The following is a 14,708-nucleotide window of genomic DNA, read 5'->3' as shown; positions in this document are numbered from 1 at the left end:
CCAGGTTGAGGCTGCCACCAAAGCCCAAACCCTAGCCGAAGAAAAGACCGAATCTGCTGAGGCCATCAAGAAGGTTGCCGAGGCCGAGAAGAGAGAAGCCAAGGACAAAAAGGCCCAAGCCGAAAAGGAACTTCAAGAGGCTTTGGCCACTAAAGACACTGAAATCAAAGCGGCCGACGAAAAAGCCTATGCCCAAGGAATGGCCGATGTTACAGAGGAATACAAATTACAAGTTAGGCAGGCATGCAACAGGGGCTTTTCCCATGGTTGGATGTCCCTGGCCAAAAAGCTCAATATTCCTGAAGATTCACCTCTGCGCAAGGCCGAAGCCATTCCTCTCCCATTCCCTCCTCTTCCTCCACCTCCAAGTCAAGCTGAAGAAGAATTTGAATCTGAGTCTGAAGATGAGGAGGAAGGTGAGGATGAGGCTTTAGTAAGGAAATCCAAGGAGGCTGTTGGGCCTAAGTCTCCTTCTCTGAATGAGCAGGTCTTGGACCTGACTCAGGATGATGATGGTGATGCAGTTGCCAAGGAAACTACTCCTGAACAGGCCTCATCTGACGTTCCTCCAGTCGAAAAAAGTCTTGATGAAACCCTTGCGTAGATTGACGCCGAAATCGAGGCAGAAAAGACTGCTGAAGTAGCTCTCCAGGAATCAGCCGAGGTAGTTCTCCAAGAATTGGCCGAGGTCTAGTCTCAGATTGCGCCTGAAGTAGAAGAATCATAACTTTGATGTCCCTCTTTTCTTGTCTTTTGTACTTTTTTGTGTTCTGGACAGTAGAAGCTTCTCTGTACGGCCGATGTGCCTTCTGTTTGTGTTGGATATTTTAACATAACTATCTTTCTTTGAATGACTGCATTCTTTTTTTCCTTTTCTTTGACTGCCTCTGTTTGATTCTATACTTAGAATTTTTTGTATGCCTTTCATACTTTGCCTCCTTTGTGCAATCTTCTCGGGGTTACATACCTCCGGTATAATAGCTACAAAACTTTTACTTCGGCAAGATACTGACCTGCAAACTTTTCATAAATTCTAACAAGTGTGAAACATATACTGTAACAGGGATCAACAAGGATTAACATAACAAGTGTTAAACAATATACTTAGCTTTTTTCTCAACCTGTAAATTGCTGTAAATTTCAACAGATGATCATAGGTCGGCTTAACGTTATCTTGTAAATTGCTACGAATTTCAACAAGTGTTAAGCATCTTCTTTGGTTTAACCAACCTATAGATTGCTATAAGTGTTTAGCAATAATCTCGGCTTTACTTCAACTCGTAAATTACTATGAATTTAAACAAGCAAAGAGAAACAGTAATCTTGGCTTAACTTCAACTTGTAAATTGCTACAAATTTCAACAAGTGAAGATAAGGAATAATCTCAGCTTAACTTCAACTTGTAAATTGCTACAAATTTCAACAAGTGAAGATAAGGAACCATCTCGGCTTAACTTCAACTTGTAAATTGCTACAAATTTCAACAAGTGAAGATAAGGAACCATCTCAGCTTAACTTCAACTTGTAAATTGCTACAAATTTCAACAAGTAAAGATAAGGAACCTTCTCGGCTTGACTTCAACTTGTAAATTGCTACAAATTTCAACAAGGGAATTAAATGTGAACCTGAGTTCTACTTGGGTTCTCATTATTCATGTTTCTAAAAACACCAATATGTAACTTTATCAATCATATGTGTTTAAAGAAAAAGGAAAAGATTTTATTGATGACCTCGGCCAAAAAAATAATGCACATCTAATGATAAAAGAATTTCAAATTACAAGTGTTCCAAGGTCTTGGCAGTGCTTTGCCTTCGTTATCTTCAAGCCGATAAGCTCCATTGCCTAATAAATAAGTAATTCTATAGGGTCCTTCCCAGTTTGGGCCGAGCTTGCCCTCTCTGGGATCCTTCTTGTTGCCGACGACTTTTCTCAGGACTAGGTCGCCGACTTGAAAATCTCTTGGATTGACCTTCTTGTTGTAAGCTCTGGCAAGCTGTTGCTGGTATGCTGCGAGTTGAATTGCAGCTTTCTCCCTTCTTTCTTCTAAGAGATCTAGATCTCGGGCTAGAAATATATCATTTGTGCCATTCTCTACTCCGTCGGTTCTGATCCCTGGGATGCCGATCTCCAGAGGGATGACTGCTTCTGTGCCATAAGCCATGGCAAAGGGGGTTTCCCCCTGTTGATCTTCTCGGCGTAGTCCGATATGCCCAGAGTACATTGGGCAACTCGTCTACCCACTTTCCTTTTGCTGCCTGCAGCCTCTTCTTTATCCCATCCAAAATTACTTTGTTGGATGCTTCTGCTTGCCCATTGCTTTGGGGAAAACTTGGTGTTGAAAAGTAATTCTTTATCTTGAATTTCGCGCAGAAGTTCTTGATGAGTTTGCTGTCAAACTGCGTTCCGTTGTCGGTAACTATTGCTCTTGGAATGCCAAATCTGGTGATGATGTTTCTCCATATAAAGTTCTTGACGTCCACATCTCGGATTTTGACAAGAGGTTCTGCCTCTATCCACTTCGTAAAGTAATCTGTTGCTACCAGTAAGTATTTTCTCTGCCCAGTTGCCTAGGGAAGTTGCCCAACAAGATCCATGCCCCATTGGGCAAACGGCCAAGGGCTGGATACTGGGTTTAGGTCAGCAGCTGGCTGATGTATCAAAGGTGCAAACCTTTGGCATTGTTCACACTTCTTCACGTAGGCTTCAACATTCTTTTGCATGTAGGGCCACCAATACCCCTGGGTAATGGCCCTGTGGGCTAATGATCTGCCCCCAGCATGGCTTCCACAAATTCCTTCATGAATTTCATATAGGAAATCTTCAACCTACAAAGGGTGTACGCACCTTAAAAGGGGTCCAGTGAAGGACCTTCTGTAGAGGTGTCCATCTGCTGTCAGACTGAATCTTGCCGATTTCAATCTGACTTTGTGTGCCTCCTTACGATCTTCTGGCAGCTTTCCTTCTTTCAAGAATGCAACAACTGCATCCATCCAGCTTGGCCCCATGTCCACACACATTGCTTCCTGCTCTGTGCTCTGTGGTTCTATGCTTGAGCCCGACATATAATCGATCATACGTTTCTTTGTTTTTCCAGTGTGCATTGTACTTGCCAGGTTAGCCAACGCGTCGGCGTGGGTGTTGTCATTTCGGCTAACTTGGAGTAGTCGGCAGTTCTGAAATAGGGCTGCTAATCTGATGACCTTTTTTGCATATGTTGACATCCTTTCGTCTCTGGCTGCAAATTCTCCTGTTGACTGGTTAACAATAAGCTGTGAATCACAAAAAATGATTACCTCGTCTGCTTCTACTGCTGCTGCCAGTTTTAGCCTTGCAATTAATGCTTCATATTCCACTTCATTGTTTGAGGCCTTGAACCCCAAACGGATGGACTGTTCTATTATTTCTCCATCTGGAGATATCAGCAGTACTCCTACCCCCGCTCCTTGTCGGTTCGAACTTCCATCGACAAACAGTCTGAATGAGTCGCCGATGTAGATGCTGCAGGGTTTGAGTTTTTCCTTCCTTTGCTCTTTTGCCTTAGGCTGGGATTCTCCTTGCTTGCTGGGACAATGCTCATCCTGGCTCAACGGAGCTCGATGTTCGATGGTTTCAGGCATGAATTCTGCTACGAAGTCAGCCAAAATTTGGCCCTTTATTACTGTTCTGGGCCTGAACTCCAGGTCATACTGGCCCAAGGCAACTGCCCATCTTGCGATTTTTCCTGTTAAGTCTCCTTGTTGCAACAGGGACTTCAGTGGGTGCTCTGTGAGCACCACAATCTTGTGCGCCTGAAAGTAATGGTTCAATTTTTTTGAGGCCATTACTAAGGCCAGCATTAATTTCTCTAGTGGTAGATACCTTGTTTCTGCGTCGACCAAAGTTTTACTTACATAATAAACAGCCTTTTGTTCTCCTTGTTCTTTTCGGATTAGCACTGAACTTACTGCGTGTTTTGACATAGCTAAGTACAAAAACAGCTCTTCCCCAGGTTCAGGTGTCGAGAGGACCGGAGCCGTGGTCAAATATTTCTTTAGGTCAGCCAAAACGGCCTCACATTCCTCAGTCCAAAGGAAGTCCCTGGTCTTCTTCACCAGGTTGAAGAAGGGTTTACATTTGTCTGAGCTTCGGCTTATGAACCTGTTTAGGGCTGCGGCCCTTCCAGTAAGCATTTGTATCTGTTTTGCCGATGTTGGGCTCTGTAGGTCTAGGATGACCTTGATCTGATCTGATCTGATCTGATCTGGGCTGGCCTCTATGCCCTTCCTTGTTACCAGGTACCCCAGAAATTTACCAGATCCAACTCCAAACACGCACTTTGATGCGTTAAGTCGGAGCCGATATGTTTTGAGGATCTTGAATACCTCTTTTGGGTCGGCAAGATGACTCTTAGGCTCCTTGGTTTTCACGACCATGTCATCGATGTAGACTTTTACTGTTTGGCCAATCAAGTATTTGAACATTTTGGTTACCAGCCTTTGGTAAGTTGCTCCTGCGTTTTTCAACCCAAAAGGCATTACCTTGTAACAATACAGTCCTTTCGGGGTGATAAACGCTGTCTTCTCTTCGTCTGAGGGGTACATGGCTATCTGGTGGTATCCTCTGTAAGCGTCCAGGAAGCTTATCATTCCATGTCCAGATGTGGCGTCTACCAACTGGTCAATCTTGGGTAGAGGAAAGCAGTCTTTGGGACAGGCTTTGTTCAGGCTTGTAAAATCTACGCAGACCCGTCATTTACCGTTCTTCTTCTTTACCACTACTGTGTTGGATAGCCATGTCGGTTAATGAACTTCTCAGATGGCCCTGGCCTCCAGAAGTCTGTCCACTTCTTCTTCTACTGCTTCGACGTGCATCAACGTCAGTCTTCTGGCTCGTTGAATCACAGGTTTTGCCGACCTGTCGACATTCAGTCTATGGCAAGTGACCTCGGGGTCAATGCCAGGCATTTCGTAAGGTGTCCAGGCGAACACCTCAATGTTGGCTCTTAAAAAAGTCTCCAACTCTTTTTTCTCTTCCTCGGCTAAGCCCGAGCCGAGAAGAAAGAAGTGTTCTTCGTCTCCATCCTGGACGAGAATTTTTCTTTAGCGCCTCTTTGCTCTTATCGGCTGGTTCTTTGCCGACGTCTTCTAGTACTTCTACGTCCTTATCTTCAATTTCTGCCTCTTTTGGCTCTCGAACGCTGCAAGTAGACTTCATTGCTGCCATGGAACAACTTTTTGCCTGTAGTTGATCTCCTCTGACTTCTTCAATCCCATGCTATGTTGGGAACCGCAGTAGTTGATGCAATGTTGAGGGAACTGCCCCCATTACATGCAACTATGGTCTTCCCAAGATGATGTTATATGGTGAAGGTATGTCAATCACCATGAATTCTGTCCTGATCTTCTTAGTGCCAGCTTGTACTTCCAAGCTTGTTGTGCCCAGTGGCCACGTCGGCGTTCCATTGAAGCCGACCATCGGGCCATTCGATTGCTCCATGTCGTCTGGGTGAAAGCCTAGCTCCTTGTAACATCTAACATACATGATGTCACAAGAGCTGCCTTGATCTATTAGGATGCGTTTCACTTGGCACTCCCCAACCTGGAGGGATACTACCAAGGCATCATTATGCGGATACTGGACCATCTCTAAGTCAGCTTCAGTGAAGGCTATCATCGGTCCTCGGCACTCTTCAGGCCGAGGTCTTTTATGTCCAACCTGGTTCATGTGCTGCAGGTGTTTTACTCTTTGGGTTTCTCCCCGAATGTCGCTTTCGTTCACTTTTGAGTGAATTTTATTAACCATCCTAGGTCCTCCTCCCTGCGGTTGCTGTGCTGGGGGAGGCGAGGCCGCTGGTGCTTAAGGCAATCTTGCCTGCTCTTCTCTTGTCCTGGCTTCGTCGACGAGGTCCCTCAGATGGCCTTGCCTTACTAAGTCCTCTAAGTATGCTTTTAGGGCTCTACAGCCCTGAGTTGGGTGCCCTTCTTCATTGTGGTAAGCACAACGCCTACCAACGTTCCTTCCCATGTATTCCCCTGGGGCCTTTGCTGGTGCTCTGAAATAAGGTTGATTTCGGATTTGCTCCAGGACTTTGTGTACTGGGATTCGGAACACAGTCTTCACTGCCTGTTTACCTCTCAATTCTATCTCCGATTTGTTAAATCCGTTGTCACCTCGGCTTCGCTTCGGCTCGCCGTTTCCTTTTTCCTGCTATACCTCCTTATTTCCCGATGTGTTCTCCTCGGCTCTAGCATATTTCTCAATTCTCGCCATGAGCTCTTCCATGCTTTTTGGCAAAGTTTTTGCCAAAGACTTCCGTAGTGGACAATTGTCTTTCAGGCCGTTCTTGAATGACACGACCGCTACTTCTTGATTACATTCTGGTATTTGATTGAACACCTCATAGTACCTTTTCGCATAGGCCCTAAGGCCTTCGTCTTTGCTGATCTTCAGAGCCATCAATGCGTCCACCCTCAATGGCTAAAGTTTGTTCGTCACAAACCTGGCCACAAACATCTCGGCCAGGCCTTCCCAAGTCTTTACGCTTCCCTTTGGTAGTTTATGGAACCAATCTGATGCAATTTCCCCAAAGGACGAGGGGAACACTTTGCAGAGCACCGACTCGTTCCCACTATATAATGCCATCGAATTCAGGTATAGCCCGACGTGGAAGTTGGGATCTGACTTACCATCATATATTTGGAACCTCGGCATACTGAATCGCTTTGGTGCTTGAAATTTGTCTAGTTCCACCGAGAATGGTGTCCTCGGCTTAACCGGGGAAGTTACCTCGGCTTCTGCATTTTGTTGCTTCCTCTTGAGGTAATCTCTCAAGTCTTCTTTACTCCTTCTTGGAGCTCGGCTATCTCTGGACTTCAATCTCTTCGGCACACTACTTTCGGCCTCGTGGTGGGCTCGTTTTTATCTCTCTCCATGTGTTGTGTCAAAGCAAAGCGCCTGCCCTTGAACATGCCGATGTTCTTTGGGTTCTGGGTCCTTCGTGTGATACGATTTTTGGGATTTCTCTCGTCTCGGCTCCTCTCGTCCGCCTTCCCTGGAAGGTCGGTGAGAGTGTCTTCCGCTCCTGGTGTGCTGAGGGACTTCGAGGATTGTTCTTCTTCCTCCCTTCTGGGTGTTAGTTGCTGGCATCGGCGTATCCTGCAGCGGGTATGGTGGCTGCATGACATTGTTTTGCATCATGAAGTTGACCACTGACTGTAGGTTTGCCAACTTGTTTGCCAAGTCTTTTACTTCCTCATCCCTTCGTAGGCACCTATCCCTTCATACCTGAAGGTTATCTTCGCTATAATACTTACTTTGGTCTGTCTTCTTCGAAGCATCGCCCTCCTGGCCGATGTCTTTCTCTCTGTGGCCTTGGTCACGAGTTTCTGTATTGTGGTTGTCTCCTTCAACGTCAAGGTCAATTGGTCTGCCACTCCCAGCAGGAGTGTCGCCCTCAATGTTTACCCTCTGTCCGTTACTGGCCATCTATTCTTCGAAGTTCCTACAGACGGCGCCAAATTGTGTGGGTGATTTTCTGACCACACTGCCCGCCTAGAAATCAGCTGAAGAGCACCGGCAGAATAGATGGCTTCAGCAAACCTGTAACAGAAAGAAAAGGCTCCGGTTGTGGCTCTTCCACCCGGGGGCACTCTGACGATCAAGTCAGTATATCTCTCAAAGATAATCAAGTGTTAAACTCACTACTCAAAGCATAAAACTGCGTACCTTAGACCCACGGGGATGCCTCTTTTTTATAGTTTACTCAATCCTAGTCCTACTAGAAGCTTGACTTCTATGGACTCCAATTCTGTATTTGTTTTGGATTTCTTCAAGAGATAAAGATAAACTCCCTAAGAGTTTTATCCTTATCTTAGCAAAGTCTTCTCTTTACTCTAGGACTCTTGCCCCTTATCCATTATCCGCTTATTTCGGATTCTAATATTTTCGGAGATAACCTCGGCCTCGCTGAGATAACCTCGGCGTCACAACCAGGACACGTGGCACTTCGGCTGACACGTCGGCGTCACCTTGCCACGTGTTGGCATTCAGAAAATACATCCCCACAATTACTAATTTTATGTAATAGGAAAAATGTCCATGTAAGTACCAAAAAGTAAAAACATAAAGCTTATTTTGATAATATAATTGGTAAATTACACTGACACTTTCTAAGATTTTTGTTTAATATAGATCTTCTTCTCATATTTGAAAAATTATACTTATCCTCTGTCAAATTAAAATAAAATATTTGTCCTTTAGCCTTTATATATATAAAATAATAAAATAATACACATATTTTGTTCATGTCATTTCAAGAGAAATAACAATTAATTTCTTTGGTTTAATTCAAATAAAAATTTGATTTATTTATTTATTTATTGTGTGTTTTATTTTATTTTTACTAATTTTTTAATATTTTGAGCAATTTTTTATTTTTATTTTTTAGATACATTTAATTTAGATATTTGTATTTTTTTTAAAAAAATTCACCAAATACAAAAAAATACAAAAATTTAATACATTATTTTATAAGATGGTCATTTAAAAAATTTTAGGGTATAACATCAACAATTCAGAAACAATTTATAATGAGATTACAAACTTAAGAGAAGGAAATGTAATTTTTTAAATGTGAGAGAGGGATCTGTGTTGAACAAAAACTTTAAAAAATTTCAGTGTAATTTACCCCAATATAATTTATAAGAGTTCTTTTTCTTTTTTTATTTTTATTTTTATTTTTATGCATTTGCAATGTCGTACAGCACTATTTTAGTTGATTTATGATATATTATGATTTTGAATGACCTCATGAACAAAATTTTCTTAAACCGCCAATGATTAGGGCTATCATATGTAGCTATACAAAAATGAATTTTTTATTTTTTTATTTTTTTTTGTTATATTTAATTCTATGCTATTGCTTTTCTTAATAAAAAATTATTTATCTCTTGTAACTACTTCTTGGGTGGTTTCTTTCTTTATATTGAGTATATTGCGTAGGAATGGCAACGGAGCGGGGCGGGGAGGGGTCGGGGACTACCCTCCCCGTCCCCGATCCCCGAAGCCATAAGATTCCCCGGCCCCGATCCCCGACGGGAAACCTGTCATGCCCCCCACCCCCGTTCCCAAACGGGGATCAGGTTTCCCCGACCCCGAACAATCCCCGTACAAAAACAACAACCAGCACAATATGAGATTGATTTGATCAAGATAAAACCATAACATCATAGATCTGTTACAAGCTAAGAATGAGATCTGAATATATATATATATATATAAATTGATCAAGATAAAACCATAACAACAAAATCAGAAAAAATCATAGATCTGTTACAAAAAAACAGATCTGTTAAAACCCTAACAGATCTGAGAGAGAGGAGAAAGAATATATATATATATATTGATCAAGACTTTTATATATAATCAGATTCGAATATATATATATATATATTGATCAAGACTTTTTTTAAAAAAAAAAAACATAGATCTGTTCAAAAAACTACGGTGGAAGCGAGATCGGTGAGTCACGTCCCTGTAATGGTGTACGACGACGGTGGCAGCGGGATCGGTGGTGTACGGCGACGGTGGTAGCGAGATGCGGTGATGTGCGACGACGGTGGCAGCGGTATCGGTGGTGTACGACGACGGTGGTAGTGAGAGAGAGAGAGCCACTGAGAGAGAGGAGATCGGTAGTGAAGAAGATCGGCGGTGGAGGAGAGAATGGTGACTGACGAAGATCGGCAGTGGAGGGAGAGAGAGAGAGAGAGAGATGATTGGTAGAGTGAGAGAATGAGTGAGTGGAATGAAGATTCAACAGTGAGAGGGAGAGAATAAAATGATATTTAGAAATATATTTTATATATAATATATACGGGGGATGTACGGGGCTCATTCGGGGCCGGGGCCGGTACGGGGGCCGGAAAACCTATCTCCGTCCCCGGCTCGAAAATTATCGGGGATTTAAATTTTAATACCGTCCCCGGCCCTATGGGGATAATTTTCGGGGAAAAATCGTGTTATTCGGGATCGGGGGGTCGGGTCCCCATCAGGCCGGGTTTAAATTGCCATCTTCATTGAGACACGTGAATTTTTTTTTGAGTGGTGATTCATCCCACTAATTTTTAGACCACTAATAGCTCTAATGAGCTTTAAAAAAAAAAAAAAAAAAAAAAAAAAACCTCAAGCCAAAACATCACATCACTTTGGTGGGGGTCACTGTGCCACATCATTAGTGATGCTCTAGAGCTCCCAATTTAGTGCTCTAAAACATTATTCTTTTTTTTAGGTGTGAATAAATTAGAGTAAGGTGAAGTTTGACAACTTTAAAAAAAATCAAAAAATTATTCAAAAAGTTAAAAAGTTATCACTATTCACTAAAAAAAATATTAAAAAAATAATTTTTCACACATCATACAACTCAGTGATCATGAAAAGTCAAAGAGGTTGTACAGGGTTTGTCCCAAGTATTAGACAGTTTGGGGCAATTTTTCACACACTGCTGTTCGGTCCGTGGGGGCCTATCACGAATCCCATTTTGATAATCTGAACCGTTCAATGTGTATAAATCGTTGAGTACTATATGTCTGTAAAAAATCACATTGATCGGATATCGATAACTATATGATTAAATCAGTTTTGTATGAAAAAATGAATGTGTTATAATTAACGATTAAAAAAAATAAATCTGATCAGATATCTATCGATATCCGATCAACATGATTTTTTTATAAACATATAATTCTCGACGAGTTCTATACATTGAACGGTTCAGATTATCAAAATGGGACCCATGATGGCCCCCACGGGCCGAACAAAATTGTCCACTACAATCCCCGAAAAGTACCCAATAATTTCTTACCAAGAATTCGGCTGCCAGATTGTACCGCTGCCATTCACTCATCTCCAATCTTCTCCTACACACTTCTTTATATAATTTTTTAATACACATTTTTTCATAAAATGTCAAAAAGTTAACCCAAATATTTATATTTTTTTCCTCAATTTTTTAGTCTAAAAAGACAAAAAGAACACTTATTTAAGACACTCCAAACAACCCCTAACATTTTTAAAATTGAAGAAAAATATAATCGAATGTTAATATAATTATGTCAATAGTATGAGATTTAATTTTTTTTTCAAACTTAGAAAATTGTCAATGTAATTTTTTTTTTAGACAAAAGAAAAAAATAATAATACTAAAAAGTATTAACAAAATAACAAATTTTTTTTTTCAGCTCAAAAAAAAAATAACAATTTTTTTTGAATAATAGAAAAATTAATTGAGCAAATGATTATTTGAGCAACATCTTTTTCAGTGTAAACTAAGGGCGGATATCGGCTGTTAGCCCACCCAATTTAGCCCTACCCTATTTTTTTAGGGTGTGACAAGCTTGTTCTAATCCATAGGTCAAGTTGGACTAACATTTTTAGTCCCATATATTAATGGATTGAATTTGAGATTTATAACTCTAATTTAATCTGACTCTTTATTAAATTAATTAATTAATTAAAATATATTAAAAAATATTTTTTTTTGGTTGGGTTCTATAATTTTTTTTGGTTAATTTCATTGAAATTCACATTTGTGGTGATGTGTAATTGAATTTATTTAAGAAATCTTTCAATATATAAACAAAATTCTTCAATTTATAATGATATCAATATATTTATTTAAGAAATATAACGTGTGGTTAAATTTAATTATAGAATGTTTTAATTTTTTTTTAATATATAGTCCGATAAGTGAGTTTAAAATTTATAATTATTTTCTGAGTTAGCTCGTACAAGTACAATTTATTTATTTATTTGTTTAATACAAGTTGAATTAAAATATATTTATCAATAAATCTTATCTCACAAATAAGTATTTTAATTAGTCTGAATTTTTTTTTATTAATCTGTTAAGTCCTATCAGTGGAGAGTTTCTTTCGCGTAGTCATATTTTTAATTTTGGTAGTGTTTTGGTGGAAAACTATATCATTTTATTAATGTAACAAGTATGATGTGATACTCCAAGCAGGTATTAATATGACACTCTAACGATGTGACACTCCAAAAAAATCAAAAATTCCTTAGTGTACTTTTCGTAAATGTAACAACGTGACAGGTATGATGTAACATTCCAAAACTTTTACTCCTAGAAAAAAATAAAAACTCCTCAGTGTACTTTTTCCAAATGCGACAACATGACGGGTATGATGTGACACTCCAAAAAATTAAAAATTCCTTAATATATTTTTCCAAATGTAACATGTGGCACTCAAAAAAATTTTAAAACTCTTTAGTGTATTTTTTTTAAATGTGACACTTTAACGTAACGAGTATGATGTGATATTAAAAAAATTCTTTAGTGAACTTTTTTCAAATGTGACACTCTCATGTGGCGAGCAAATGAATTATTATACATCAAAAAGACTAAATAGATAAAAAAAAAGGGGGTAAATTACATTGACACCTCCTGAGATTTATATTTATTACAATTCTTCCCTCACCTTTTGGAAATTACATCTCCTCCTGAGATTTAAAGTTTCATTACAGATTCTCTCCTCCTCAGTTTAATTTTTTTAAATACCAATTTTGTCTTCATTGGGTAAATTATATTGACACCCCTCACATTTTAGAAATTACAATTCCCTCCCTAAGGTGTAAAATAGCATTACCAATTGCCTCATCGGTTAGTATTAATTGGAAAAAAAATTATTTAAAAAAAAATTAATTGAAAAAAATTTTTGTTAGTAAAATTTTTAAATTTTTGTTTAAAAACCAATGTAAACTCATTTTTTGAATTTACGTTTTTTTCTCAAATTTACAAATTGGGACAACCATTTATAAACCAAAAAAATTATCAAATAAGTTTTTATGACAGCTTTTTAAATTTTTGTAAATATAAATTGAAAACTAAAAATCAAATAGTTACTAAATAGGCATCAGATGGTAAAAATGTCATAAAATTAACAAATAATTAAATAAGTTACCAACGTAAGAAATGATTTATCAAAACATTTTTAGGCTAATTATGGTTTATTTTTAGAATTTTTTTTAAAAAATTAAAAATTAATTTGGTTAAGAAATAGAAAATAGAAAATAATTATCATTTAAGGGTAAAAAAATAATTATCATTTTAACTTTTGGACAGGTTATATATATACGTATAGCTGTTTCAATTTCTAAAAAATTATTTCTAACCACTAGAAAGATAAAAATGATAATTATTTTTTATTTTTTATTTCTTAACCAGATTAATTTTTAATTTTTAAATTTTTTTTCTAAAAATCAAATTATACATAGCTTAAGAATCTTTTGATAAGTCATTTCTTACGTTGGTAACTTATTTAATTATTTGTTAATTTTACGATATTTTTACTATCTGAAACCTGTTTCGTAACCATTTCGTTTTTAGTTTCCAATTTATATTTACAAAAATTTAAAAAACTGTCATAAAAACTTGTTTGATAGTTTTTTTGGTTTATAAATGGTTGTTTCAGTTTGTAAATTTAAGAAAAAAACGTAAATTCAAAAAATGAGTTTATGTTGGTTTTTAAAGAGAAATTTAAAAATTTTACTAACAATTTCTTTTTTAATTTATTTTTTTTTCAATTAATTTTTTTTCCAACTAATACTAATCGATGGGACAATTGGTAATGCTATTTTAAACCTTAAGGAGGGGATTGTAATTTTTAAAATATGAGGGGTGTCAATATAATTTACCCAATGAGGACAAAATTAGTATTTAAAAAAATTAAATTGTTGACGAAAAAGAATCGATAATGAAACTTTAAATCTCAGGAAGGAGATGTAATTTCCAAAAGGTGAGGGGTGAACTATAATAAATATAAACCTCAAGGAGTACTAGTGTAATTTATCTAAATATATATATATATATATATATATGTATAAAACTATATAAATTATAGATCCAAAATACAAGACTTATTAGTTAATCTCTCATTAAACTATGCATCAATCTATATAAATGGCAGGTGTTAAAAAAAAAAAAAAAAAAAAGTTCTATATAAACTACACGAGTCGGTAGTACGGAAGTTTGACAAATATTTTATTGTTAATTTTTTTATTTTTTATAATTTGGATAAAGTGTTTTTAAAAATGACGAAGACGATGCATGAAGTTATTTGTGATGATCTAAATAAGTATACTTTTTAAATTTTTATGAAATATGGGTTGGATTTAGGTTGGGTTTGAAGTGATGTATTAGAGAGATGATGTGATTTAAATAAAATGATGTGATTTAAATATGATAGTGATTTTTTTGACTTTTTGATTTTTTTAAAACTTACCAAACCAACCCTACTAAAAAAAAATCTTTTTGCTATTTAAAATTTTTAGATGAGGTATGAATTTTTTTCAACTTTAGCTTTTTATTTAAATATTTTTTAAAATTTTTTATATCTTTCTAAATTAAAAAATTTTGCAAAGTAAAAAATAAAGTAAAAAATTGAATTTTTATGCTTATTTTTACTATTAATTTTTTTTATTTGACATTTTAAAGTAACATTTACATCTGTTTAGATTGAGTGATTTGGAGAAGGGAAAAAAAAAGATTTCTCTTGGTTATTTGGATTACTAAAATGAAGGAGGAAAATAAAGAGAAATGAAATGAAATTGTGAGAAATTCTTTTACAACCACTTTTTTAATCACTCCAAAATTGGAGGGATTAGAACAAAAAAAGAAAGGCGATGATTACTAATTTTATGTAATAGAAAAAATGA

This window comes from Camellia sinensis, chromosome 6 (assembly GCF_055761805.1).
Source record: "Camellia sinensis isolate YWXY chromosome 6, ASM5576180v1, whole genome shotgun sequence".
NCBI lineage: Eukaryota > Viridiplantae > Streptophyta > Magnoliopsida > Ericales > Theaceae > Camellia > Camellia sinensis.
The sequence above is the reverse complement of the archived record's forward strand: the minus strand, read 5'-3'. Positions refer to the sequence as shown.